The sequence below is a fragment of the Mustela lutreola genome, chromosome 13 (assembly GCF_030435805.1).
Source record: "Mustela lutreola isolate mMusLut2 chromosome 13, mMusLut2.pri, whole genome shotgun sequence".
Taxonomy (NCBI): domain Eukaryota; kingdom Metazoa; phylum Chordata; class Mammalia; order Carnivora; family Mustelidae; genus Mustela; species Mustela lutreola.
Window position 1 is genome coordinate 74,772,053 of NC_081302.1, and position 26,695 is coordinate 74,798,747.

General features: G+C 44.6%; 1 long non-coding RNA gene across 1 annotated transcript; it reads left to right on the plus strand.

The window, feature by feature from the left end:
- The first annotated feature begins 10,629 nt into the window (after positions 1 to 10,629).
- On the plus strand, positions 10,630 to 26,138 carry LOC131813970 (uncharacterized). The gene is made up of 4 exons (XR_009347064.1): positions 10,630 to 10,947; positions 12,059 to 12,193; positions 15,272 to 15,476; positions 25,839 to 26,138. It is a non-coding gene; the product is annotated as an uncharacterized LOC131813970 (long non-coding RNA).
- Positions 26,139 to 26,695: the final 557 nt, after the last annotated feature.

Consider the following 26,695-nt stretch of genomic DNA (forward strand, 5'->3'; position numbering starts at 1 on the left):
ATTTTAACCAAAATCAAAGAGAAGTGATCAATCAGAATTTAGCATGCCTTCACACCATCCTTATTGGTTATTGTCACTGGCATGTCTTCAGTTTCTTTCCATTACCATTTTGTAATACAGTCGCTTGTTAGCCGAGCCACAAACAGGTAGGAGGAGGGCTTGAGAGAAGAGTATATAACCTAGAATCGTGCCTGAAACAAGTATAGGCAGCTGGCTGCTCAGTATGGTCTCCCTGGCCCCGGGGGCAGTGGGCTTCTTGGTCAGGACAACAGGTGACCGCTGTGCCTGCCCCCCACCCCCGCCAGCCTCCTGGTGCGCTTTCTTCCCAAGACTGCAGCACACATGAAGCTCTTTGAGGGACTTGGTGGGAGGGGCATGTCTTCTGGAAGAGTTCACCAGCAAAATTTATGAGAAACATACAATCCTTGGAGAGTCAAGTTTAAACCAGCACTAGAATATGAAAAACTTTCACTTACCATTTGGTGGTCTTTGACCATTCTATGTCAAATGTTCATCCTTTAATATTATTTTGTGTGTTCTGCCTCTTTTTCAAAATCACAACTTTCAAGAAATACTGCGTAGTGACACCTGGGTGGTTCAGTTGGTTAAGCACATCTGTCTTTGGCTCCCCTCATGATCCCAGGGTTCTGGGATCAAGCTCCACGTTGGGCTCTCAGCACAGTGGGGAGCCTGCTTCTCCGTCTCCCTCCGCCTGCTGCTTCCCCTGCTTGTGCTTTCTCTCTCTCTCTAATAAATCCAAAAGAAAAAAAAAGGCAGACAGTGAGGAGTGCTTCAACATACTCCCCTCTTGCACACTAGCTGGGTTCTGATGTTTTTACACCGTTTGACCCTACCCCTTCATGTGGCCCAGCGAAGTGTGTTCTTCTCCCATCACCAGGGCTTAAAAAAGCCCATTCCCTTTGGTGCGGTCGGTTCAGGAGTGGGCATGGGACCTATCCTGGCAAGTGAAACTTGAAGGGAACTCTGCTGATGGTTTCTGGAGAAAGTTCTCACACCCAAGGCAGCCTTCCAAGAGTCTTTTGCCTCTGGACATGATTCTGTCTGGATGACCTGACTGAAGCCACTGTGGTCTGGGGGCAAAGCCGGTACCCTGAAGTTGCAGAGCAGAGGGAGAGAAAAACACCTGGTCCCGGAGGACATGGCAGAGCTGTGGGGTTTGCCCACTGTGGAGCCCGAGGCGCTTTCATAAATTTATTAGGGTTTTTCCCCACTTCCACTCATACATTCCTAATGATACATAGAAAGGAATACTAGACAGCAACATATACTCCAACTTTATGAAATTAGCTTGCAAAAGGAGAAAAATGATTCTGTGTTCACATCTCTCAAAAGTAAATCTCTGACTAGATAGTTGCCAATTATCCCGAAGGTGAAGGAAAACAGAATTCTTAAGACACCATCATGGCCACAGCCCAGCTCCACAATCATATTTTTTTAAACGGCACAAGCAGAAAATGAGAGTTTGGACATGAGATCAAGATGGAGATAGTAAGTGTCAAACACCCCTGTGCATTGTGTCAGAAAAGCCTGGAATGAACTGGCATTGACCAAAAATAATGAAAAGTACATGTTCACTCTGCTTGAAAGAACAAAGCAGGAATACACCACTGCTTGTCACTGGCTGGGCCTTAGAATCATTGAGGGAATTTTCATATATATATATATATATATATATATATATATATATATATATATATATATATACTTTAAAAAAATATATTGATGTCCAGGCCTCTTACATCAGCCAAATTAAATCTGCCTACTTGTGGCTTGGAGCTGTCGCCTGAATTTCTGCTGATGACCAAAACCAGAACCACTTCAATACCAGGAATACGAGGGAACACAGTGGAGGGGTGGGAGTCAGTACATTTCAAATGGGACTGGAAACCCAGTGAGATGGTGGACACAGGAAGCCAATTACTAGTATCTTGGTGAATTTCTTCTAGTCCTCTTTATTAATATGTACACATTAAAATAAAAACAACAGACACAGTATACCAAATTTATATACTATATAACAGACTCTGTATACTGAGTTTATATACTATTTTTCTTCTTTGACGTAAGTATATCCCCAGAATATTAAATCTCCTTTGAAAACATTTGTTGATAGCTATGTAATACTCCTTTTATAGGCATATCATTTTCATGTATGCATTTAATAAATGTATACTGTTAAAATTACATTGGAATAACACTACACCCTCACCAGCATGGCTAAGGTTAAACGGAATGAGCATATCAAGAGTTGGCAAGGATTTTAAGCAATGCTCATATATTCTTGGTGAGAATGTAATTTAGAACAACTGTTATACAAAATTATTTTGTGGTATCTACCAAAGCTAAAAATATGTATATCTTGTGACCTAAAAATTCTACTCCTAGATGAATACTCAACAGAAAAGAACATGTTTGTCCATAAAATACATGTACAAGGAAATTTATAGCCACTTTATATATAAACAAGAAGCAACCCAAGTGTCCATCCACAGTAGAATGGATTTTTAAATTATGGAATATTCATACAATGAACTATTATTAAGCAGCATAAAACAACAAATCTCTGCTCCACTATGTGCAACATTATTAAAGGAAGAAGCCAGACATGAAAGAATACATGCTGAATGAGCTCATTTAGGGGAACCTGGGTGGCTCAGTTGGTTGGGCAGCTGCCTTCAGCTCAGGTCATGATCCTGGAATCCTGGGATCTCGTCCCTCATCAGGCTCCCAGCTCTGTGGGGAGTCTGCTTTTCCCTCAGACCTTCTCCCCTCCTATGCTCTCTCTCACTCTCAAATAAATAAAATATTTAAAAAAAAAAAAGAAATATTGAACATGTACTGAAAACACTCACCCCAGGAAACACACAGGCCATTGGGGATAGAGGTACAGTTGGCCCAGGGCACCTCCAAGCTTCATGCCCCTCACCCAGGCTTCTAATGATGGACACGTAGGCAATTTCAAACATTTCTACACATAACCCAATACAAGAAAATACGAAGAGGGTGCCCAGATGGCTCAGTCAGTTAAGTGTCCAACTCTTGATTTCATCTCAGGTCATGATCTTCAGGTCCTGGGATCAAGCCCCATGTGGGGCTCCACCAGGCTCCACGCTTGGTGTGGAGTCTGCTCGAGATTCTCTCTCTCTCTTCCCCATCCTTTGCCCCTCCTTGCAATACTCACATGCACTCTCTTTTTCTCAAACAAACAAAAAAAGAATAAAGAAAAAAGGAATTACTGAGAAAATGTCAAATGTTTGACTATATGAAGAATGAAAATTTTAAAAATTTCCCCAACTTTGTATTTGAAAAATTACAAAACCTACAGAAAAGTTGCGAAAATGGTCCAGTGAAAATGTGTATATCCCTCATCAACGTATCCATCATTTGTTACCATTTTGCCACGTTTGTTTTCTCTACATATAATTGTATAGAGAAAGAGGTACTTGGAATACAAAGATACAAAGAGCTAGGGGTGAGTCCTGAGACTTTGAAAGTGCAGATCTTGTATCTCTTTACCTGGAAATCCTATGGTATCTATTTTCTAAGAAATATTCAAGAAATTCCTTTCATATTCAGGAAATTTAAAGTATATTACTTATAAGACAGCTGATATTGAAATTTCCACAATTGTCCCAGTAACATCCGTTAAGCTGCACCTCCCACTCCCTCCACCCGCATCAATCAAGTATCACACATGTCATTTGTCACATCACCTGATCTTTCTCCCAGGGGAATTCCCTGTGCCTTTTATCTTTCAAGATATTGATATTATTGAAGGGTCCAGGCTAGTTGTGCAGCCTCTCGAGAGACTTTGGAATGTTTTTACCCCTGCCTCCCTGTCCCTCTTGCTCCTGAGGGACCACTGTCCCTCCCCAACTGTGACTCTCCTGCCATTAGGCAAGAGTATCCACTAGCCTTTCTCTGTAGTCCACAACCGCACTGCAGGGAAATGGACTTCTGCGCTCTGGAAGTGGAGAGAGCCACTCAGAGGTCTTCAGTCTGCACTCAACGGCCGTGAACACAGACCACCCATCACACTCAGGGGCTGGGACCCATAAGCACAGCTGCCTAGGAAAGTACATCTAAACATAAGAAACAAACTACCAAGAGCACTATTATTGCTTTGAAATCTTATTCTGAGAACATTATATTCTAAAATTGAATTAAGTGAAACTGGAGAAAAGTGAGAGGAAAGTAAAGCCATGGAATGTAAGGACCCCAGTCTCTTGTATGGAGCCTGATTCACACATGTTTTCTTTCCAGATTCTTTTCCCATTGCTGGCTCCAGGCAGCAGGGTGCAGAACATCTGTGTTGTACAAATATACCGCAGTTAAAAATCCATCCTACTATTGATGAGCATTTGGGTTGCTTCTTGTTTATGAATAAAGAGGCCGTGAAGATTCCTGTATGTGTATTTTAAGGACAAACACATTCTTCTAATATATCCCTGTTTCACCCCCATGTTGGATCAGAAAATTGGGCACATGTATGACTTGGTAAGCTATGTGTGATGACTAATTTTGTGTGTCAACTTGACCAGACCGTGGGGTTATACCCAGATATTATGCTGGGTATTTCTGTGAGGATAGTTTTTGATGAGATTAACATTTAGATGAGTAGACTGAGTCAAGCAAATTTCTCTCTCTGATATGGGTGGGCCTGGTCCAATCAGTTGATGGTCTTAATAGAAAAAAAGTTGCCTGTCTCCCGAGTGAGAAAGAATTCTTCCTGCCTGATGGCCTTCAAACTTCCTTTGGACAACGACTAAAAACCGTACTTCCTACATTTCAAATCTGCTGGCTTTTGGAGTGGAGCTATACCATCAGCTTTCTCTGAGTCTCCAGTTTGCCAACTTCTGATCTTAGGACTTGCCAACCTCCCTAACTGCATGAATCAGTTCCTTATAATAAATCCCTGTCTCTACATGTACATGCATCCTATTGGTTATATCTCCTGGGAGAACTCCAACATACTATGCAGCTGATAATTCTTAAAGGGATAAAGATTCAGCCACGTGGGGGTGGGGCTGCTACCATAATAGCTCCCAGGGATGTGACATCTTTAGAGATTCCTATCTCACTATTTCTTTTTTGTTTAGCTCTTTATTTTTGTTGTCTGCTTTCCGTAGCAGGTTTGAACTCTGGTAGGTCTGCATGTTAGAATGTGTGGGATTCTTATATTCTTGACCTCAGTGGTCCAGCTGTATTACTAGAATATGCTGCAACCTTGGACAAGAAATCTCTTTCCTAAATATAATCAAGTGTTGCCTGTGTCCTAAGCATTTGGTAAGCCACCAGGGATCCTGAGTGGACTGGAATGACTACTGCTCTAAAGAAGCCAATAGAAAGATGCCGAACAGTACTTACATGTCAGCAATTGTGGTACAACTTGAGAGATACGAGGGTATAGGCACAAGATCTCATGAGGACACAATGAGCATGTACAATTCAGGGATGGCTCCTTGGGGGAAGATAATGTCCAAGTAGAATCTTTAAATAAGTAGGATTTGTACATCATTGTTCAGTGTTCAGTCTTGTTCACAATACCGCAAAGGTAGAAGCTATCCAGATGTCCATCAACAGAAGAATGGAAGAGCAAAAGTGGTTCTCTGTCCAATGGAATACTACTCAGCCTTGCAAAGGAAGGACATTCTGACACATGCTATAGTGTGGATGAGCCTAGAAGGAAGGAAGTAGACACAGAAGGACAAATACTACATGATTCTGCTTACACAAACGACCTTGAGGAGGCAAATACGTGGAGATAAATAGTAGAACAAAGGTTGCCAGATGCTGAGGGGAGGGGGGAACAGGGAGTTAGTGCTTAGGGGGGGACAGAAATTCAGTTTGGAAAGATGGAAACCGCCCTGGTGATGGATGGTGGTGATGGTGGCACAACGGTGTGAATGTACAGGATGCCCCTTAATGGCACACTTAAAAATGGTTAAAAAGATAAATTTCGCGTTCTTATAATTTTACCACCATAAAAAATAATAACAAGGGATTTCAAAAAGAGGAGTAAGCATAATATAAGAAAAGGAGCATGGCCGAGTGCCCAAGAGGGAAGGTAGAAGGGGGTGCACAATCAGAAATGAAGAGGCCATGAGAGCGGGCCACCTGGCTGGGAAATTATGAGTGGCTCAATATGCCTTCAGCATGGAAGGCATGACCTTCATGGAGGAATGAAGAAAGTGAGGGGTGCAAAGGTCTGCAAGGAATGTGACCTGGGGAACCTGGGGAGACCTGCCAATGACTTTGGACCTTTCTGGAGATGGTTGCTCAATTAGGTATCATCCACACTTGCATCACCCGGAATGAACTCTGGTCATCATCTTGGCACAATTCCACCAGCCTTTCCATCATAATAAATTATAAATTATTGCTTTTGCTTTAAAAATCTTATTATCCAATCTCAGACCTATAAATACAGAGAACAAATGGATGGTTGCCAGAAGGGAGGAGGGATGGGCAAAATGGGTGCAGGAGAGTGAGAGACACAGGCTTCCGGTTGTGGGATGAGTAAGACGGGGATGAAAGGCACCACACAGGGAATACAGTCAATGGTGTTGTGATGGCGCTGTGTGAAGACAGAGGGGAGCAAAGCCCAGCATCACACAAAGTTGTCCAATCACTCTGTTGTGCACCTGAAAGTAGCATTATGTGTCAACTCTATTCAAACTTAAAGATTTTAAAAACAAAATAAAACAAAATATGTTTTGTTATGAAGAATTCAAACAGTCCTAATGCAGAGACAACCTCAAGCCCATCACTCACAAATAAGAACATGGTCTGAGTATTTTCTATTTATACAGCTGGTGGAGATAGTTCATGGGCACAATCACTTTTACACACTAGGGATCATATCACAGAAGCTGTCTTTAATTTTTCAGGTATTTAGTATCAGTTGATAATATAAACCAAAGTGAAGCTGAAAGAATTACTAAGGTCATATAAAAGTTTTTCAGCACAAGAGGGCTTTTCCCCAAAGATCCCTAAAGGATTAAAAAGAAAGTGATTATGAAGGAGAAAGGAGAGGCTGGGTATTGTTTATTTCTGTAACTTTCTGAATCAGTTTCAGATAATACTGATTGACTCCTTTCTCTAACAGATGAAAATGTTCATACTTCTTCCATTCAACAACCCCTGAATTTTGTAGGTTGTGTGATAATTTCAGTATTTTCCAGATTCCTAAGGCATACCCTCTGCTCTATAATTACATGTTCTCATAATTATTTAGTTTTGACTCTATATTTAAGTGAATTCCATATTCACTTGTCAGTCTTTTATCAGAGCTTCCTTACCCTTGATGGCTTTTGTTTGTTTTGAAACCATGATTTATGTATCAGTTAGTAAGGTTTTCATGTAAATTTTTTAAAAGAAGACTCATGATACTGTCTAAAGATGTCTGTTGCCTTTACATTTGAATGGCATCTGGACAGGTTATAATAATCTTAGGTCACACTTTGTTTCAGAGCTTGGCAGACATTGATCCACTGTGTTGAGGCTTTGACGGCTGTGAGGCATTCTGAGGTCAGTCTCGTTTGTTTCTGTTATAGTTGATGGTGATCTTCTGGATGCCCAAAGTTTTCCTCATGTGTGCCTACAGTTCAAAAGCTTCTTCAGGGTAAGCCTTGGAATAGAGCCTAGAGTATGGAAATCTCCAGGAATGTGGAGTTTGCTTTTAACCTGCACAATCAGTTCTGTCTGGGAAGTTTTTCCATATCTTCAAGTACATTTTTTTCTTCATTTGTCAATCCTATAGTTCAGGGACACCAATTATTCTTATGTTGGATTATCTTCATGTCTGCGCCACAGCTATTCTCGTCCCTGTTTGCTTTAACATTTGTGTCTTCTCCATTTACATTCACTGAGATTACTGCAAGACTTCCTTCTGTGTCAGCATTTTGATTTTCAGCTATGTCTGGTCCTTTGGTTTTTAAATGTGTACCTTAGTTCTCTAATTATGATGCTCCGGAGTTTGGGGAAGGGGGCAAGAGGAGGCGGGGAATGGAAAGAAAGAAAACTCAGCTGCAGTGGTGTGCAGTCCCTGTGGAGAAGTTCTACCCTGCCCTCTCCACCGGCATGTCGCTGAGTGTCTGGAGTCAGGGTTCCCTCCATCTGGCTGGGGGCACTGTACACTTCCATTTGGGGCTACCCTCAGGGTTCAGGCTGCTCTCCCAATGTAGACATAGTCCTGAAATTCTCATTTCTGCTGCAGAATCAGCTCCATTGGTTACGTTCTCCTCTTTCTCCCCCCCTCAAGCTCCTCAGTCTCTCCCCTGACTCTTTGTAAAGTGCTCTTTCTGTTTGCTTCTCAGGCTACTAGAAACAAAGAGGGGATAAGAGCAGCACTGGCTGACTTATTGCTTCAAGTAGTTATTTGCTCATCTGCCTTCTGACAATCACATCCCATCTTTGACTTATCCTTCTTGTTCACTCATAAAGCATATATTGAACACCTACTACAAGCCACTCATTGGGAAAGACACTGAGAGTCAAGGACAGACGTTACAGTCTCTGTATGCAGTTTAGGAGTCACTTTGTTACCCATCTCGTCAGTCATCACACATTCTCAACCTGCTGTTCGTTACTACTCTCCTCCTCTCTACCCCCATCACTCCCACTCTGTGCCATCAATATCTCTGACTTTAGAATATTACAGCAACAATCTCCAAGACTTCTTGGAGACAAATCTATTCTGAAGAATGTTTTTCGATAAGTCTTTTCAAAATCACTGGCTTCCTAAAATACAGATTCAAAAGGGTACAATGCATCCTGATGTTTATAGCAGCATTAGCAATAATAGTCGAAGTATGGAAAGAGCCTAACTGTACATCAACAAAAAAAATCCATGGCTAAAGAAGATGTGGTGTATTGTAGACACACACACACACACACACACACACACACACACAAGAATATTACTCAGCTTTCAAAAAGAATGAAATCTTGCCATTTGTAACAGCATGGATAAAATTAGTATGTATTATGCTAAGTGAAATAAGTCAGTCAGAGAAAGACAAATATCATATGATTTCACTCATATGTGGAATTTAGGAAAGAAAACAGATGAACATATGGGAAGGGAGGAAACAAAAAAAGGAGAGAGGGAAACAAACCATAAGAGACTCTTAACGATAAAGAAATAATCTGAGGGTTGATGGAGAGAGGTTGGTGGGGGATGGGTAATGTCATTAAGGAGGGCATTTGTTCTGATAAGCAGTGGGTGTTGTAAGTGATGAATCAATAAGTTCTGCTCCAGAAGTCAATATGGTTCTGTGTGTTCACTAACTAAAATTTAAATTAAAAAAAATCACCGTCTTCCTGACTTCCCTCTGGCCAACAGCTCATCAGCGACCGCTGACTTTGGACCCCATAAACCCAAGCTCCTAGGAACAGCTCTCTGTCCTGGGACTCCAGGCCCTCTGTCTGGAGTGAACACTGTGGACTGGCTTCTCCAACATCCATTCCAAACCCTCCTAACTTTCCTCCCACAGCTGAACGAGTGAAGGCTAAAACCACATTTTCCAGACTCCCACACAACTGGGTTCCAGCTCTGATTTAGGTACCCCCTGTTGGAGGAGGAGGCACCCCAGGGATTTCCATGCAGAAGTGAGGTAGGAGGAAAGATAAACAGGGCCCAAAGCATCCACTCCACTGGCACGGGTTGAGGCAGGGGTGTGTGGTGGGGGTGAGGGTGGTTCTGGTTTGGAAGCAGTGTGTGCTGGCTGTGTGTCAGCGTCTTGTCTGGCAGCTTTCTGATCCTGACAGAGACCTCAGCTCTCCTGGAGCCCAGTCGGGGCAAGGCTGCAGGAGTCATTCTCGAAGGCTCAACTCAGAAACAACGGGCTTCTCCTTTCCCATAAGTGGGACGTGCGGCTGCATCCCCTCTGCTTACCCAGCTAGCATAGGCCCTGGCTTCTGTAGTCATCACCTCTGACGAACATACTCAGCTCGGCCTCTCCCTTCTTTTCAGGCTGGCCTCCCCCCTGGCCGGGGAACCACTCTATGTGCTCTGCTCCATGCCTGGCGGCTAACCCTCTCCCCCCGGGCCTCCAATTCCAGATCCAGAGCTAGCCCTGTCTCCTCTGAAGCTTTGGCCCCTTTCCACCGCCCCCCCCCCCTTGCCCTGTTGGGCCCCACTGGTCCTCTTCACTGTTGGGGAGCACCCGACTGACACAGCAGGCTGCCGTGTCACCTCTTCTGTTCCAGTTGTGATCCCAGAAAAGCTAGTCCTCCCTCTCCTCCGCCGTGAAATGGAGGCCTGACCATGTGAGCAACGCCTTCTCTTCCAGTTCCAAAGTCGTTGAGACTCTGAACCTCGCAGAAAAGCCACTTCCCAAGTCAAGAGAGCCAAGCTGCTCTTAAACACATTTCATGTCAGATTCTGTGGCGTCTTGATTTCCCGACACCTCTTCCCCAGGTCGGCTGTGCACATGTGGGATTGTTTATTTTAATTGGCGGGACGAAATCCCTGCAGCTGGCAGAGCCAGGCACCGAGGGATGAGGAACAGCATTCTTCCTTAAGGCCATTTCCCCCTCAGCGCGGTCCCGGTGTCCTGGACAAAGTGAGCAGCGCGCATGCGTCAGGTTACCCAGCTAGTCCGCCCAGCCCCCCCCGACCCCAGGCCAGGTCTGGCCAGGGAGGGTCCCGGACAAGCTCTTGTACATGTTCCACGGGACACGGACGACCAGGCCCAGACGACAGGCTCTGGCCACCGCGGCTCCGCGGAGATCAGCGCTGAGGAGCACCCCTGAGTGAGCTGGGGGGACCGACCTGGAGAGCCACGAGGCCAATGTGACGCCCTCAGTCGCCCTTCTGCTCCAGAAAAACAGGCTGCTCCGATTCCCTGGCTCCCGCAGGGCCTCGGCGGTCACCGGGAGGACGGGCTGCCACAGAGGAATAATCTCGGAAACCGTCCGCAGGTACGTTCAGCAGGTGGTCCAAGGACACTGGACCCCGCACATGCGCAGCTGCTTCCATACCCGTTTGTCCCGGCTCTTTTTAGGCGGCTCTACACCCAGGGGCCACATCCCCTGACTCGCGCCACCCGCAGGAAGGGCTTCCTAGAACTAGACTGGGGTAAAGTGATGTAAAAAGTGGCCAGTTGGAAAATGTCGATGCCTGCTTATTTATACGTCTTTATATATGTACCCCAAAGCGGCTACTTAAAATGAACAAAACACATAAGCAGATGACCTTTGGGTCACGGATGACTCCAGATTTGCCCTGTTTTCATCTGCTTTGACCTTTCCAAGAACTTGTTCCTGGGTTTATGGACGCGCATGCGCACAACTCGTGCCCCAGCCCCAAACCCACATGACTTGGAGACCCAGCACCGGCCTGGTGGTTCTGATTCTGGCCTGGCTTCGCCTTGGCACCCTGCTTCCGGGGCTTGCCACCCACCTGCCTACACTGCCCACACTCCCTGGTCACCTCCCACAACTGGATCCACTCCGTCATGGCCCCCACTTTATCAGGGAGGGAGATCAGACAGTTCCTGAGCAGTGGGGGATGTCAGACATAATTATATCAGTGCCATAATTACCAAAGATGTTGAGTGAATTTGTCTCTTTTTCTTAAGGAATTGCTTTGGCCTATTTATCAGAGGAGAGCCCAGTAATCTGTTCTTTGGCTACCTGGAAACTCTCAGCTCTGTTTTATACCCATTTACAGCAACGATCTATGGCCTACTTTTCTCTCCTCCTTGTCTGCACGGCTGCCCAGCCTTTATGTAACCTGTTGGTAATGTGGAAAAGGCACAGGCCCCACCGTCAGGCAGATGCGGTTTTTGAATCCCTGGCTTACCATAAACGAGTCAAATGAATGTGGGCACGCAATTTAACTTCTCAAAACATCAATTTCAACATGCGAAAATAGAAATGCAATACCTAGTCTCCAAGTGGGTTTTCTCTTTCTCGAGATTCAGTGAGCTAACGTCTGCACAGAAACCCACACCTGGTGTGAATTCTATTTCTGTTTTCTTTTTTAAATGAACCCATCCTAGCTGTGTTTTGCTTACGGGTGCATTTGCAGATACCTGTGAGGAATCCATCGTGAACAAAAAAATCACCATTAACATCCGGACTGTGTGGTGCCTGGCCCATAGCTGCTAGGATACCTGACTTGTAAGCAAGAGAACATTCAGAAGCTAGCCCTCAGCCGGATGGGGTAAGTGCATGAGCCACAAATGCAAATTGGGTCTCTAGCTCAGTTCCCCCAAACTGCTATGGGGATCCCCAAGGCCAGCTCCAAGGAAGAAATGTAGCTGTGGCTGCAAAGCATCCAGAATGGTCTCTGAGCTGATAAACAAGCTGATAAACAAGCATGAGAGCCAGAAGGACCCCAGCCTGGCCCAGGAACCCATGCTGCGCTCTTTGAAAATCTGTGCCTGCAAGTAGGTCTGTGTGGCTAAGTTTGAGGTATAAAGTACGTGTCTCCTCATCTGAAGCCTTCTTTGGGTTAGGCATGACTTGGAGCAAACGGCAACTTCAGCACTCAAACACAAATGTTCGATTCCCCAGAGGTAGAACGAGGCATTCTGGGCGGTGCCAGAAATAGGCCTTTTTCCTGTCACCCAGAAGCCCGCACCATCTTGTCAGGAAGAGAGACAGCCCCCAGGGGATAAGCCACTGAAGAGAATCCCATTCAACAGTTACTTAGAGGAAGGGGAACCACGTAGCCCCAGGATGCCTGCTGCCTGAGGACACTTTCCGTAAGGCTTTTTTTTTTTTTTTTTTTTTTTCCCATTCTGTTTATTGATACACACTGTGTCAGTTTCCCGGGGCTCCCAGAAAGTACTACAGACTGGGTGTCCCACACACAGAAACTGATTGTTTCCCAGTTCTGGGGTCCAGAAGTCCAAGATCAAGGCACTGGAAGGACTGGTTCCTTCTGAGGCAGTGAGGGAGAATTTATTCCATGCCTCTCTCCCAGCTTTTGGCGTTGGCTGGTCATCTTTGACACTCCATGGCTTATAGAAGGATTGTGCCGATGGAGGTCCTCATGGTCACATGGGTTTCTCCCCATCTGCAGGCCTAAGTCCAAATCTTCCCTTTTTTTAAGGACACCAGTCATTTTGAATTAGGGGCCCCCTAAGTTGCATGTTAGTGAAACTGAGGGGGACTGAAGTATCTGAGATTTTATTTACCAGAACACATGTTTAAAGTGCTCTTTGGCATAACTTCTGGCCTCTTTGTAGAGTAAAACTACACAGTCACCATGAAAGCTGATAGGCTATGGAACCCACACAGTCCGGTCTGGAATTCAAAATGAAAATGCTGGAAGTTTCAAATAATCAGTCATGGTAAGAGTATAATTTTAGTTTAAATTGTTTTGGAAATGTCTTGAAGTAAGGCTGTAATCAGCGTTCAGATGTTCATGAAGGATTGCTCTCCTCGTGAGGTTTATTAAAATTGTGTGGCATTTGATAGAAACAGCCTGAATTCCCATAAAATAAATAAAATAAAATGAACATCCTCTGGTGCAGGGCTGAATGGTGTCCCTGTGCCAAATTCATCTGTTGAAGTCCTCACCCCTAGGGCCCCAGGATGTGACTGTAGACAGATAGGATCTTCACAGAGGGGATTCAAGCTATAAGGCAGCCTATAGGCCGGGCCCTAGTCCCATAGGACTGGTGTTCTTGTTAGAGGAGATTAGCACTCACAGGGGGAGCCCCCGAGAAGAGCACCCACACAGAGAAAAGGCCACATGAAGACAAAGGGAAGAAATGCCGCCAATGAGAGAGGCTCCGGAGAAACCAAGCCTGCCCACACCCGGCTCTCTTGACTCCTAGCCTCCAGAACTGTGAGAAATCAAATCTCTATTTTTGAAGCCTCTGGCCACAATTTTGTTGGGGCAACCGTAGGGAACTACTACATTCTTTGCTAGTTTAGGAGCCCCAGGGTTCTTGTTTGCTTGTTGGTTTGCACTTGGTTTTGCTTTGCTTCGTAATAGCTAACTTCAAAATAATACCCGAATCCTCACCTTTGTGCCCTCTCCCCCCATCATTTCCTCTTCCCGTGAAGCCCTTGTTATAGTTTGGAGTCTGTGAATCTATGCATCTAGAAGATTCTTTTTTTTAATAAATCTTAGGGCATTATATATATTGTTCTACACATTCTTTTACTTAATTATATGTCTCTGGGATATGTTGTATTTTGACATTTCCTTATTGATATATTTTTACATTGTTTCCAGTGTTTGCTAAGAAAGCCTTTGTTTAAAAAAAAAAAAAAAAGCTCTTTGGGTCTAGTTGGTAGTTTATACAGTCCGGTTTCTTTAAACTCTTAGTAAGGGAACAGGAACAGTATTATCAGCTCGAATAAGCGGTCATGCCTTTGACAAATGCAAACATAACCAAATGTCCAAACCAACCATAACCAAAGTCCTCAGTTTAAGAATTCAATAGGGCCATATTCTTTAGTGGTTTCAGTGATAAAAACCAAAAAACTGAAACTCCAGTAGAACAATGCTCCTTTTTTTCAGCACATACAACTTATACCCAAATCCAAATTGGTTTCTGGTTTATTGGTGCTTAATTCCTTAAAATGTTGATTGAGGATGGCGATGGCCAGTCAGGCCCAGTGGGACTCCACTTCTTTAGTCTTCAGCTACAATCTTGGAAAGGTACAAGGCCGGATGACCATTTGCATTTTATTGTAAGTTGGTGTGGAGCTGAATTGCTTTGCATTAGAATCAACTCCTAGGTTAAGAAAGGCTGATATCATTTATTTCAGACATCAAGTGACATACAAGGTGTGACAGCCCCTCTGATTTGCCTTTACCTTGGAGAGATTTAACTGTGTTTTACAACACTTTCAGTGCATACCATTGTTTTATTCTGTTTCCAAAGGGCTGTTACTTTAATGAGTCATGAATGTTTTGTCAATTATTATTTGCACATTCTACACGTTCAATTGAGCAGCAACTAGCTTTTAGTGGAAGCCTGCAACAAAAGCCAACACAGGAATCTGAAAGAATGGGTACCGATTAAAACAAATCTATGAGTTTCTTTTTTTTTTTAAATCAATCTGAGGCAAGCAGTGTACAGCAGGTCCTAGAGCAAGTTGGTAGTACATTCCTACTAGGTTGTAGTTAGAATACACGACTTCAACTAAATACAGTGATAATTTAGACTTAATTATTTTAAATATTTAGAGGATCAATGAAAATGTGACTTCTGTGGTGCTGAACACTGAAAGCAAGAAAAGCTTTCATTTTCGGTTGTCATCTACGCTCCCCTATCAGAGCTCTGTCCAAGGCGCCACCATGTTCTCAGCAGAGTCTGAATCTACCACGAAACAGCAGTCAAAGACCATTGAGCCAGGCATCTGAAAACCTTCAGCAGTGGAAGCAGTGACAGTGACGTTAGCAGTAGGAGCAGGAGTACTCGTGACCCAACTTAACAACGGGAACATCTGTCATTAAAATTTTACGGGAATTTGAACTTGAGGTAAGCCTCTGTAGGTGTTCCCATAGATGAGGTTCTTGTCCCACCAACCAGTGGGTTAACCATCCTAGGAGGCAGACGTGAGAAGGAGCAGACCTTTCTCCATTTTTTACTGGGCTAAGAGCATGCTGCAGATGGGAGGGTGCCTCGGCGAGGGGTAACCAGTTCCGTTGTTGAGATCACTCTTCTCCCTCTGCAGCTCAGGACTTGGCTCTCAAGTTCCATCATGGTGCTAGGACAATACAAAACCAATTTGGCCCTTTTTCCTTTTCTCAGAGAGGCTGGGGCTGTGTTCTTGCAAAAGCACAATTTTGGGTGATTCTTGCCGTGAGCTAGGGAGGCAGAGCCAAAAAGGCTTCGATGCCAGACTAGCAGGGTCTCAGTTCCTGGTTCCTATACTCAGTAGCTGTGGGATCTTGGCGGAAACTACTTGACCTCCATAAGGCCCAATGCCACCCACCACATAGGGTAATGTAGTGATTGAGACACCTGCCATATGTTGCATGAAGGTCTAGGCTCTTCCTCTGGTTGAAAAGTCACACGACCTCAGTTTGGATCAGACATTCCAACCCAGTCAAGATCAGAGCAGGTAAGCTATGACACCTTCATCCACAAGCCCGATCAAGGTCAAACTCCAATCAGGATGAAGTGTCATGTCATAAACAGGGTACCCAGTGGCTGGCCAGTCTCCACCTCTCACTGCTGTGGGCTGCTGGGGCCAGGCAAGAATAGTGATCACAGAACTGAAACAAAACAACAATGTGGGCGTGTTGTCAATAACACTTTAGACTTATAATGAAGTATTAACATTAACACTGATAATATTTTAAAAGATTTTATTTATTTGAGATAGAGAGGGAGAGAGAGCACGAGGGCATGAGCAGGGGGAGGGGCAGAGGGAGGGGGAGAAGCCAACTCCCCACTGAGAAGGGAGCCCTACACAGGGCTCAATCCCTGGACCCTGAGGTCATGACCTGAGCCAAAGGTAGATGCTTAACCAACTGAGCCACTCTGGTGCCCCAGCATTAACACTGATATTTTCATGACTGCAAAACTTATTAAATAAAAAAATCAGTGCAAACAAGTATTTTATATCTTACACACAGAGAAATTATAAACATATTACAAGTAGCAATAAAAGCACATATAATTGTTGTTTTATTATTCAAACATTAAGTTATTAGGCAACCTCAATGAACACTGAAGTGTTTAGAAATAAGCCAAAACTGCATAAAAGGAAGAACACTTAATTATCAATAATTGTTCTTTCTTTTCAGAGCTCAGTCGTAAGAAACAAATGGTCTAATCATATCACTGTTGATGATGAACATATTTTTGTTGAAATTTTTGCAGCTACTAGGAAAGCTCATTTTTCAACTTATGCTTATTCTAAGAAATTGTTAGAAGATAACTATGAACCAAATTCCATCTTCAAACAGTCTTGTCCCCTATTTGATAACTCCAAGGATTCTTTGAAATAACTTTTTGGGTTTTGTTGGGAGGATGGCCATCAGCAACTGAAAGTTATTGCTGACAGCAAGTCGTAGTTTTATTCCCCCAAAGACCGTCTTGGTTTTATCTTTACCCTTTTCCTTTTGTTGCCTGTAGAGATTCTAATTCAGTTTCCATATTAATTTCAAAGCTATTCCACAGATATGCTACTTACTAGAAACTTTTTTTTTTTTTTTAAGATTTTATTTATTTATTTGACAGAGAGAGATCACAAGTAGGTAGAGAGGCAGGCAGAGAGAGAGAGGAGGAGGAAACAGGCTCCCTGCCGAGCAGAGAGCCCGATGCGGGACTCGATCCCAGGAACCTGAGATCATGACCTGAGCCGAAGGCAGGGGCTTAACCCACTGAGCCACCCAGGCGCCCACTTACTAGAAACTTTTATTATTGGAGTATGAATCTTCCCATAGAAATGTTCCTGCTCTAATGTCTTCTACAGAACTGTAGCTTTGTTCTACTTGAAAATTAATCCGGCATGGAATTCTCTGAGTATATCTTAAGACAGTGCATGATCCCAATTCCAGACTATTTAAATATTTTCCAAAAAAGGTCCACCAACACAAGTATCTATAGTTCAGTAGTCAAAACTAGAGCCCCAAGTGACATACTATTAGCTACCATTAATGCTATTTTTATGCATTCATGCAAAAACCATTCCTTGAGCCCATATGATCCACCAGGTGTTCTGCTAGCCATTAAGGATAAGTGACAGATGTTATTATCCCTGTCCTTGTGATGCTTATGGTCTAATGTGAGGTGAAGTAAACAATTAAATGAACAAATAATTGCAAATAGTGATTTGTACATGAAGGAAACAACTGAGTGCTGGGGCAGAGGATAATGTGATCAGCAAAGGTCTTTCTGAGGACGTGACATTTTGGCTGAGTCACAACTCAAAGATAGCAACAAACGGGCAATAGAGGAAAGTGGTCCAGGCAGAGGGAAGAGTGAGTGCAAAGGCCCTGGGGCAGGAAAGAGCTTTGTGTATTCTAAGAGTTTAGGGATGCCCTGTGTGCCTGGAATGGAGTGAGTGAGCAAGAGGCAGGCAGGGATAAGATCATAAATTTAAGAGGAGATGCAAGAGGAAGCACCGGGGGGATTTGGAGATGATACTGACCTTATTTTCAATAGACAATCACTGAAGGATTTTAAGTTGTGAAGTGACATAATTTGCCTTTCAAAGAATACTCTGTGGAAAAGTGGTTGAAAGAGGCAAGAGAGGAAGTAGTGAGACCAATCAGGAGGCTGCTCAATTAACCACAGGAGACATGACAGTAGCTTTGACCCAGCTGGTTGTGGTGGAGACCACAGGGAGATAGGCTCATAGCAGATCTGTCTGAAGGACAGCCAACAGGACTTGCTTTGGGGTTGGATAGAGAAGAATGGAAATGCAAGGGGTGAAGGATGGTCCCCAGAAACTTGGGGACATTAGTAGTCAGGTGGATGATGGCAGATGCTTCATCCTGAGGAGTGGGAAAGAGCCAGATGTAGACTGGGGGAGGGGGGTGCATCAAGGGTTCTGTAGGCCTGTTTTATCCATTAAGTTTGAGATGCTGAGGAACAATCAAAGTGTTTGAGATTGGTAAAGAGAAACACTCAGAAAGCAAGCATGGGGCGATGGTGTCCATGATCAAAGGAGTGAGACTGAAACAAAGTGAAGGTCAAGTCAAGCTTTATTTCGTACCAGCACCGAGAATCAAACCGACCGGCCGGGGCTGTCTCCTACAGAGAGAGCCATCACCCCCAGCCTCACAGACTAGCTTTTATAGAGCAAAGGCCATGTGGTTGAGCCTGGCCAATAAGATTGTAACACACAGAGCAAGTTGTTTAGTCATGTTAAGTCACACACAGGTGGCCAGTTGAATTACAATTTACCCTATAGTAGCTGTTTGAACTAGCCTATCACTCTGGTCAGAATTGGCACCCTAGTTTGGCGCCCAGAAGGCGGGGTTTACATTCTTTGGTGGTTAGGGAGATGTGTATGTGCGCTTTACTGATTGGATGTCTCGACCCGGCCTGACTTGTCCTTGCGTTCTGGACTCTGTTACCTCCACCTGACTGACCCGTCCTTGTATTTGGGCTCTGTCCTCAGGGACTGGCTGATCATATTTTACTGGTTTCCCAGACTTGCTTTTAAGTAAGTTCCCCTGGGGGGCGGGCAGGGTCAGTTTAAGTTTTACTGAAGAAGCAACACAATGGCTGTTTAACCGAGATGGAGTCGCTCTGGCTAAGTAGGCCCCTACAGGGAAAGACTGAAAGAGGGCCCAGACCAAGCCTTGACAGAGTCCGATACTGAGGGAACAAAAGGAGGAGAGAAGCCAGCAGAAGGGAACCACAGAAGGGTCCGTGCAGTGGAAGAAGAACGTGGACAGCGGGGTGCCCTCGATGCCAAGGGAATAGTGCTTCAAGAAGGAAGAGGTCGTCGAGTGTGTCCAATAGAGCGACATAAAGGCCATCAAGTACATTAGGTTGGGCAAAATGGAGGTTGTCGGTGACCTATCGAAGTAGTTTCAGAGTAAAGGCAGATATGGGCAGTGCCTAGAAACTCCGGGCAGTGGGTTGGTGCAGCCTGTGTGAACAGCTCTCTTGAAAGCTTGTCCTTCTTGCCAAGCAGGGGGGTCCGACACAGAGCCCTGTACCACTGGGCAAGAGGACAGTCATTTCCCCCAGTTAAGCACTCTCACTCCCTCAGCCCAGACACCTCTCCCAAACACCAAAGCCTCTTTGTCCCCCTTCATTGCCATCATCCTCATAGTTACACTGGTGAGGGCAGGAATGAGACGGAACCACTCGTTTTTGACCTCTAAGGTAGACATCTCTTGTTTTGTTGGCCCAGATCTCGTCTCGCAGTTTTTCTCACATTTTTCTTTTTCAAATTGTGTTTTGTTAAACTAACCACATTACCAGAAATTGCCAGTGGAGGCATATTGATCTTTCAAAGCAACGCAAAGCCTTAGGAAGAGATAACATGCTGTTATCACCATCACAGAATGGCTTTACTTTGTGCCCTCTGTGGTGGCCTGGGGGAAAGGATACGTACTACATTTTAGAAAAGGGATGGAAGGAATTTCATTAAGGGTACGATGCTAGAACACGAAGATTCCAGCTCTTACGTAACTGAAGAAGGATAGAAATTGCCTTTCAGGAACAAAAGGAAAGAAATGAAATAAGATGTCACAAACTTAACTGATGCTTGTCGCCAGCCAGTTAAACCCTCCTTTGCAGATCAGGCATCTTTTCTCTGTGTGCAGCAAAACTTCAAAGCCACAGGCTGGCGTTCTGCCATGAGAGTCACTCAAACCACAATGATGACATTTCTTGGAGTTCAGCATCCAACCCTCGTCCCTCTCTCTCTTCATCGTCCCCATCCTGTCACCAAAATGAAGAAAGATAGAAAAGGAGAAAGCTGTGTCATTTCCCCTTTTAAAGCTCCCTGGGCCTCCCAGGAATGTAATATATCCCCCAACTTTCCCTAAATCTCCAAGTCCCAACACTTCCAGGCAGTTATAAGCCATGAGAATCGGAAGACCCAGAAGAACATATGTCTTTTGCTTTAAAAGCTCTTGTGGAAAGTCCCCCCTATTCTACAGGGGGAGGAACACTGTATGCTTTGTTCATTTTCTGTTTCCAATGCCTAGTACAGTGCCAGCTCCAGGATCGACAACCGTGTTTCTTTAATGAATAAACAGGCAAATGAGCGAAGCTTTCTAAGTGGACATATTCAAATGCTAAACACTTGGTCTCTATGTCCATGTGCTTCCACTGGCTCCTAAAGAACTTCCCTCTATTTGCTTTTGTATCTTTATTCCTGGGGAGCAAGAGAATCAAAACAGCAAAATGACTTTTTGCTGGATCACAAAGCATGAAAGTAAAAGTGTCAGAGCGTGGCAGGTCTGTGAGGCTGATGACAGCTTTGATGGGTTGACTTCTCTTCCAAGGTCTGGTTCGTAATCTCTCCATCCCTCCCCACCTCTCCACTTCTTTGACTCCCTGCTGCCCCGCACTCCCCCTGAGATTCTCTCTCTCCCTCTGCCCTTCCCTCTCATGCACTCTCTGGGGCTCAGCTGTGAATCCAGCTGCCTAACGTATAGTTCATGAAGACTAAATTCTTTTAGGATTACGTGAATTTCCTAAAAGACTAGGAAGATAAAAGATAGAAGATCCTTGAGCTCAAAGGAATAACACTGCATGTGACAATTTCCATTGTGGGAGGGAGCAGGTGATTTAGGAGGACTTGATTGTCCCACCTCAAATTATTCCAAAATGGTCTCTCTATATTTTGGCCATTCATAAGACCCAGTCTGCTCATTGCTCACTCTGATGGACCAAATTGGGTTAGGACCCAGAGTTTCAAGATCATTTTTAAAAAGATTTATTCATTTATTTCCGAGAGGAGAAAGAGAGTGCATGAGAGGGAAGGGCAGAGGGAGAGAGAGAATCTCAAGCAGACTCCATGCTGAGCACAGAACCTCATGTGGGGCTTGATCCCAGAACCCTGAGATCATGACTTGAGTTGAAACCAGCTGACCACACCCCACCCAGGTACCCTGCAAGATCATCTTTAATGAATATCTACCATTCCTGAACCCATCCATTCATCCATTTATCTCATTCATTCATTCATTCTCTGAAGGGCAGTGGCGAGTACAACAAGGACAGATCAGATCACTAGCAACTTACAGGCTCGGGGGGAGAGAGAGTAACCAAATAACCCAGCAACTGAAAGAAGCCCCTCAGATAAAAGGAGTTTACACAGAAGAACCACAGAGGCTGGGTGGGTCTAGAGGTGCCTCCCAGAGGAAGGAGGAGTGGGAGTCAAGGGTGGGTAGAAGGAAGGCCTGATTGGAGAAGGAGCTCCTTGAAGGTAGAGAAAGCAGCTGGAGTGACTGCCATTCAGACTTCTGGGTATACAGTTAGCTGGAGATGAAGGCAGAAGCCAGGCCATTTAGGCTCTTGGGGACCATATTTAAGAGTGTATTCTTTATCTTCAGATCGATAGGAAGTTGCTGAAGGGTTTTAAGTGGGAGAACAGAGGCATCATCCTGCCTTGATACATTTTCAAATATATTCATGTGTTGCTGTGCTTTTCTTCTTTTGCATTTCTAAATCAGCACCTCTATTCCTGGGGAGAATTAAGACTGTGCTCTTCTGGATAGCAAAGACAAAGACAGTGTCAAGGTTCAGCCACTGACTTTCACTTCAGAGATAATAGTTGTAAAAGCCAAAGCTTTGATTTATAAGAGCAGAGCTTTTAGTGAATCCAAAGGCAATGTCCAGAAGAGATTGGGGGGGGGGGCGATACACTTTACTTAAATGAGTAGATAATAAACTGGACTCTCAGGGGGAGGAGGGGAGTGATGAGAAGCAGGAGGGCTGGGGCCAGAAGGCCTTCGTGGCCAGCAGAAACCGCACAGAGGGAAGTGTCAGCATGGAGACCCCGCCCCACATCTGCCCTGGCAAGCATCAGAGAGCCAGGTGGGAACCTAGCAACACCTGCCGACTGTCTACCTGTTGGAGAGAGAGCAAGGTCTGAAGGTGGCCGGGGACAAGGAGCTTTTTTTCCCCCCCCGCTGCCTGCACTTCACCCATCATTAGCTCCACAGGAGTGATTATCACCTTTCGACTCACACAAACTCTCCCCACCGGCTCAACAGCTCATGACACACATCGGTCCCCTGCCCTGAGAGAGAACAGTCAAACAGTAACCTAGCTCTCGTCAAATGGGGTACAGCGATGCTGTGGTTGGGAAAGCCCCCTCGTTATCTCTCCCGGGGTGAGAATAACAGAATCACTCAGATCGAGAGAGTGGTGAAACCCAGCCCTGTTATAAATGAGATTGGCCATTTTCAAAGGTTAACCTGGTTGCTGGCTGGAGAGCCGAGAGAAGCCATGCAAGGATGAATCATGAACAAACAATTCTATCTACCTTAAGAATCAAGGAGGCATTCTAGGTCTCTGGCTTGCCCAGCTAGGTAGAGTGTGGTGCCCTTTCTTTAGAAAGGAAACACAGGAAATGGAAAAGGCTTGGGAGAGGCTATGTGCTCAGTCTTGGATACTTGGTTTGAGGTGTCCTTGCATACAAAAGCGGCAGGAGCTACAGAGAAGCCTGATCTGGAGGGATGCATTTGGGAGATGATAGCAAAGACTGCCATCTACTTACTCCTTCTTCTTTAGCATTAGAACATCTCATTTTTAGCTGGAGCTGGGGTAGTCGCCTGGCTAAATTTTAGCCAGTGAAATATAGGAAGTGTCTACGACTTTCATGAAGTATCCTAACAGGATAGGGTGTGTCTTTCCTCCTGCTGTATTTCTCGCTGCTGGCAGAAATGTGGTTGTGGTAGCTTAAACCCAAGATGCCATCTTGGAGCATGAGGTAAAAGTCCAATGTTGAGTGAAGATGGCAGAGCAATGAGACAGAAGGAGCCTAGTTCCCTGAAAAGAAATACACTTTAATAGTGTTTTGAGTTACTGTCACCTCTAGTCAAACCCCATCCTAACAATCATCCTAACAACTCGTGAGAGCAAGGAAGTGCTGGAAACCACTGAATTTAATATCAAGATTCCAAGAAAAGAGTATGGAATCAGAAGTGAGGAGAGCCTAGGATGGAACTTCTGGTAGCTCCAACATGTCACCGCCAAGTAGAGGAGAGAAATACCTTTGACAGAGACGGAAAGACGCAGACTGAGAGATAGAAGCAAAGTGAGACTGAAAGGATGAGAGTGTTTTGAGGAGGAAGGAGTTGAAAGTTGGAATCTAGCCGATAATTCAATGGCAGAGGGTATGAACAAAGTTCATAATATGACAAGGACATGAAGGCATCATGGTCTTTGATCTAGAGAATATCCTCTGAAAGACTTAGGAGTAAAATAAGACTCTATTAGGGCTATTAAAACATAATTCCTAAAAGAAAAACAACAACAACACATAATTCTAAATATTCTTAAACCACCAACTGTCCAGAGTACTCCTGTTCAGGGTATGTTCAGATACCTTCTGAAAGAAGATGAGCAGAGGTGATGGGAAAAAATTGACGAGACTCAACATGACTGTTTTTCCTGACACATCAAGTTTTCCTCTCCACTCCACTCCCCACCTTTGCCCCAACCTCCGCCATCATTAGGCCTTCGAACAAGCTTCTACCTTGCCTACCCCTTGTCGTGGGCCCACACTGCTTCTCAGGATATTGTCTTACGAAAGATACGAGAACTTCACTCTTTAGCTCAAAATCCTTCCAGGACTCTCCACTGACAATCTTGCAAAGTTTCAATTCCTTCATCAGGCATATTAATATTAGTCTTTCAAGATTCAACCCTGACTTTCTGCTCTCACCTCTCTTACACATGCTGCCTCGGTCACATCAGAATATGAACTCTAGTCACATGAGAAAACCTCCAGGGAGTACTACTCATCTGTGACTAGTCAGAATGAAAAAACGTAAAACAATGCCGCTTTAAGACACTAAGTTTGGGGATGGTTTGCTCCACAGAAGTAGATAATCAGAACAGAAATGGGTACCAGGAGGGGGATGTTGACATTAAAAACTTGAACCAGATGACATTGGCTTTGGAACGGGCCATGGCCTCTGGAGTTTCAGAAAGAAGGTTATTGGGGCCCATAAGAACAGTGAGAAAATTATTGGCAGTGAGAAAATCGTTACTGGAAACTGGAGAAAAGACCCGAGAGGTGTGGCGGTAGAAAGTTAGCAAGGCTGTCACCTGCAGTAATGTGGAAAAGGAAATATATAACTAATGGATAGTGAAACTGGCTAAGGAGATTTCAGGCAGGCTGATGAAAGTGTCAGCTGACTCTTCTCAGCCATGATTGATAAGGGGCAGATAGAAATGAACAAAAGGGGGAAATTGTTAGGTTTCAGATATAATTCAGAGTACATGAAGAGAATCCAGGACTTTCTAGGTTGTGTCTTTCTAGGTTCAAAATTAAACAGCTTGACATTTCCATCCTCCCCAGAGAGTAAGTTATTCACAAAGTAGGACAACTGAAGATTCTTTCAAGGATGTGGCTCTATTTTAAGACTTCAGAAATACTTAAGGGTGTGCCTCCCAGACCTCTCAGCTAGTCAAAAGATTTCTGAGAATTTTAACAGTGCCACACAGAATCCTAACTTTAAGCCCAAACCAGACAGGGTCTTGTCCTCAAAAATATTTCTGAATGTGGGTTTTGTAAACGCCACACAATTCCTAGGAAACCCACAATGTGTTTGTGAGTTTAAACTAATGACGGCACCATCACACTGGACCAGAAGGGGTAGAGATGATTGAAAAAATGAAAAGAAGCCTCTAGAGCCTCAAACTTATATGGACAGGAAGCAGGCTAAGGAAGCTCTTCAGTGGCAAACATGAGCCACTACTTGTAGCAAAGAAAGGGTGATTCAGAGGACAGAATCATGGGAAGTAACTCACTGAAGGTAGGACATGACCCAAGATAGAATAAGAGGAATACTGCCTTTGGCTCAGGTCATGATCTCAGGTCCTGGGATTTAGCCCTGCGTTGGGCTCTCCGCTCGGCGGGGAGCCTGCTTCCTCCTCTCTCTCTGCCTGCCTCTCTGTCTGCTTGTGATCTCTCTCTCTGTCAAATAAATAAATAAAATCTTTAAAAAAAAAAAAAAAAAGGACAGGAGGCATATATATAGCTAGATTTCTGAATTACTACAGACCAGTGACTGCTATATGCCTCCCATTCCCCCTACTCTTTTTGAGCAAGAGTGTCTTCTAAGGGCTAAGGGTATCTTGTACACCTCATTGTTTATTGGGGGGTGTGTGTGTGTGTGTGTGTGTGTGTGTGTAGGGCCCCCCCCCCCCCAGCCGGTCTTTAACTCACAGTATTCCTGTTGACAGGAAACAATTTGAGGAACCCTACCCAAGGAGGGAGCCATTTGTGCTTGCATTGTATTTAGATGACAAGATCTGGACTTTCCCATCAGATCCTCCTGAGTTTTGGGAGCATTGCAAAAGGGTTTGGATATTTTTGCATGTGGCAAGGATGTGAACTATTGTGCCCGGAGGGCAGCTGGGATTTTTCAGAGACAGTCACAATGGTATCTCCATCCCACAAACTGCACTGGGAACTCGCCACTCCCTCATGAAGGGATGAAGATTATTTCTCTCTGCCTGCTTCTACTAGGAAGGCCCTGGGTCATCTTGACCAATGGAACGCGGCAGAAATGGTGCTGGGCCTCTTCTGGGCATGGCAGCTTCCATTCCCTCTTGGGATTCCCTGCCTGAACCCAGCCTCCATGCTGGCCCTCCGTGGGAGGGCCCACAGAGCCCTCCACGGAGGGGCCACAGCCAACAACCCGCATGAACTGTCAGCCACATGAATGCGCCATCTTGAATGTCCACCTGTAGCCGACCCCTCCATGACTGTAGCCCCAGCTGACATCTGACCAAAACCATGTAAGGGATCCACATGAGAACAACTCACTGAGCCCAGTCAACCCGCGGAGCCAGGAGAGATAATAATAAATTGTTATTTTTACGTTACTAGGTCTTGCAGTGGTTTGTTCAGTCCTTAATACTTATTCGTTGACTTTCCCACACAATTCACTGCAGCTTGGAATTTCTGAAGCAAGTAATGAAACTGGGAACAAACACAAATAATTTATACCACGTGCCAACGTGCAAGTTTATCAGCTTTCTGGCTTTAGGTGATAGATGACCCACCTGTATGTGGCTTAAATTAGGGTTGGCAGACA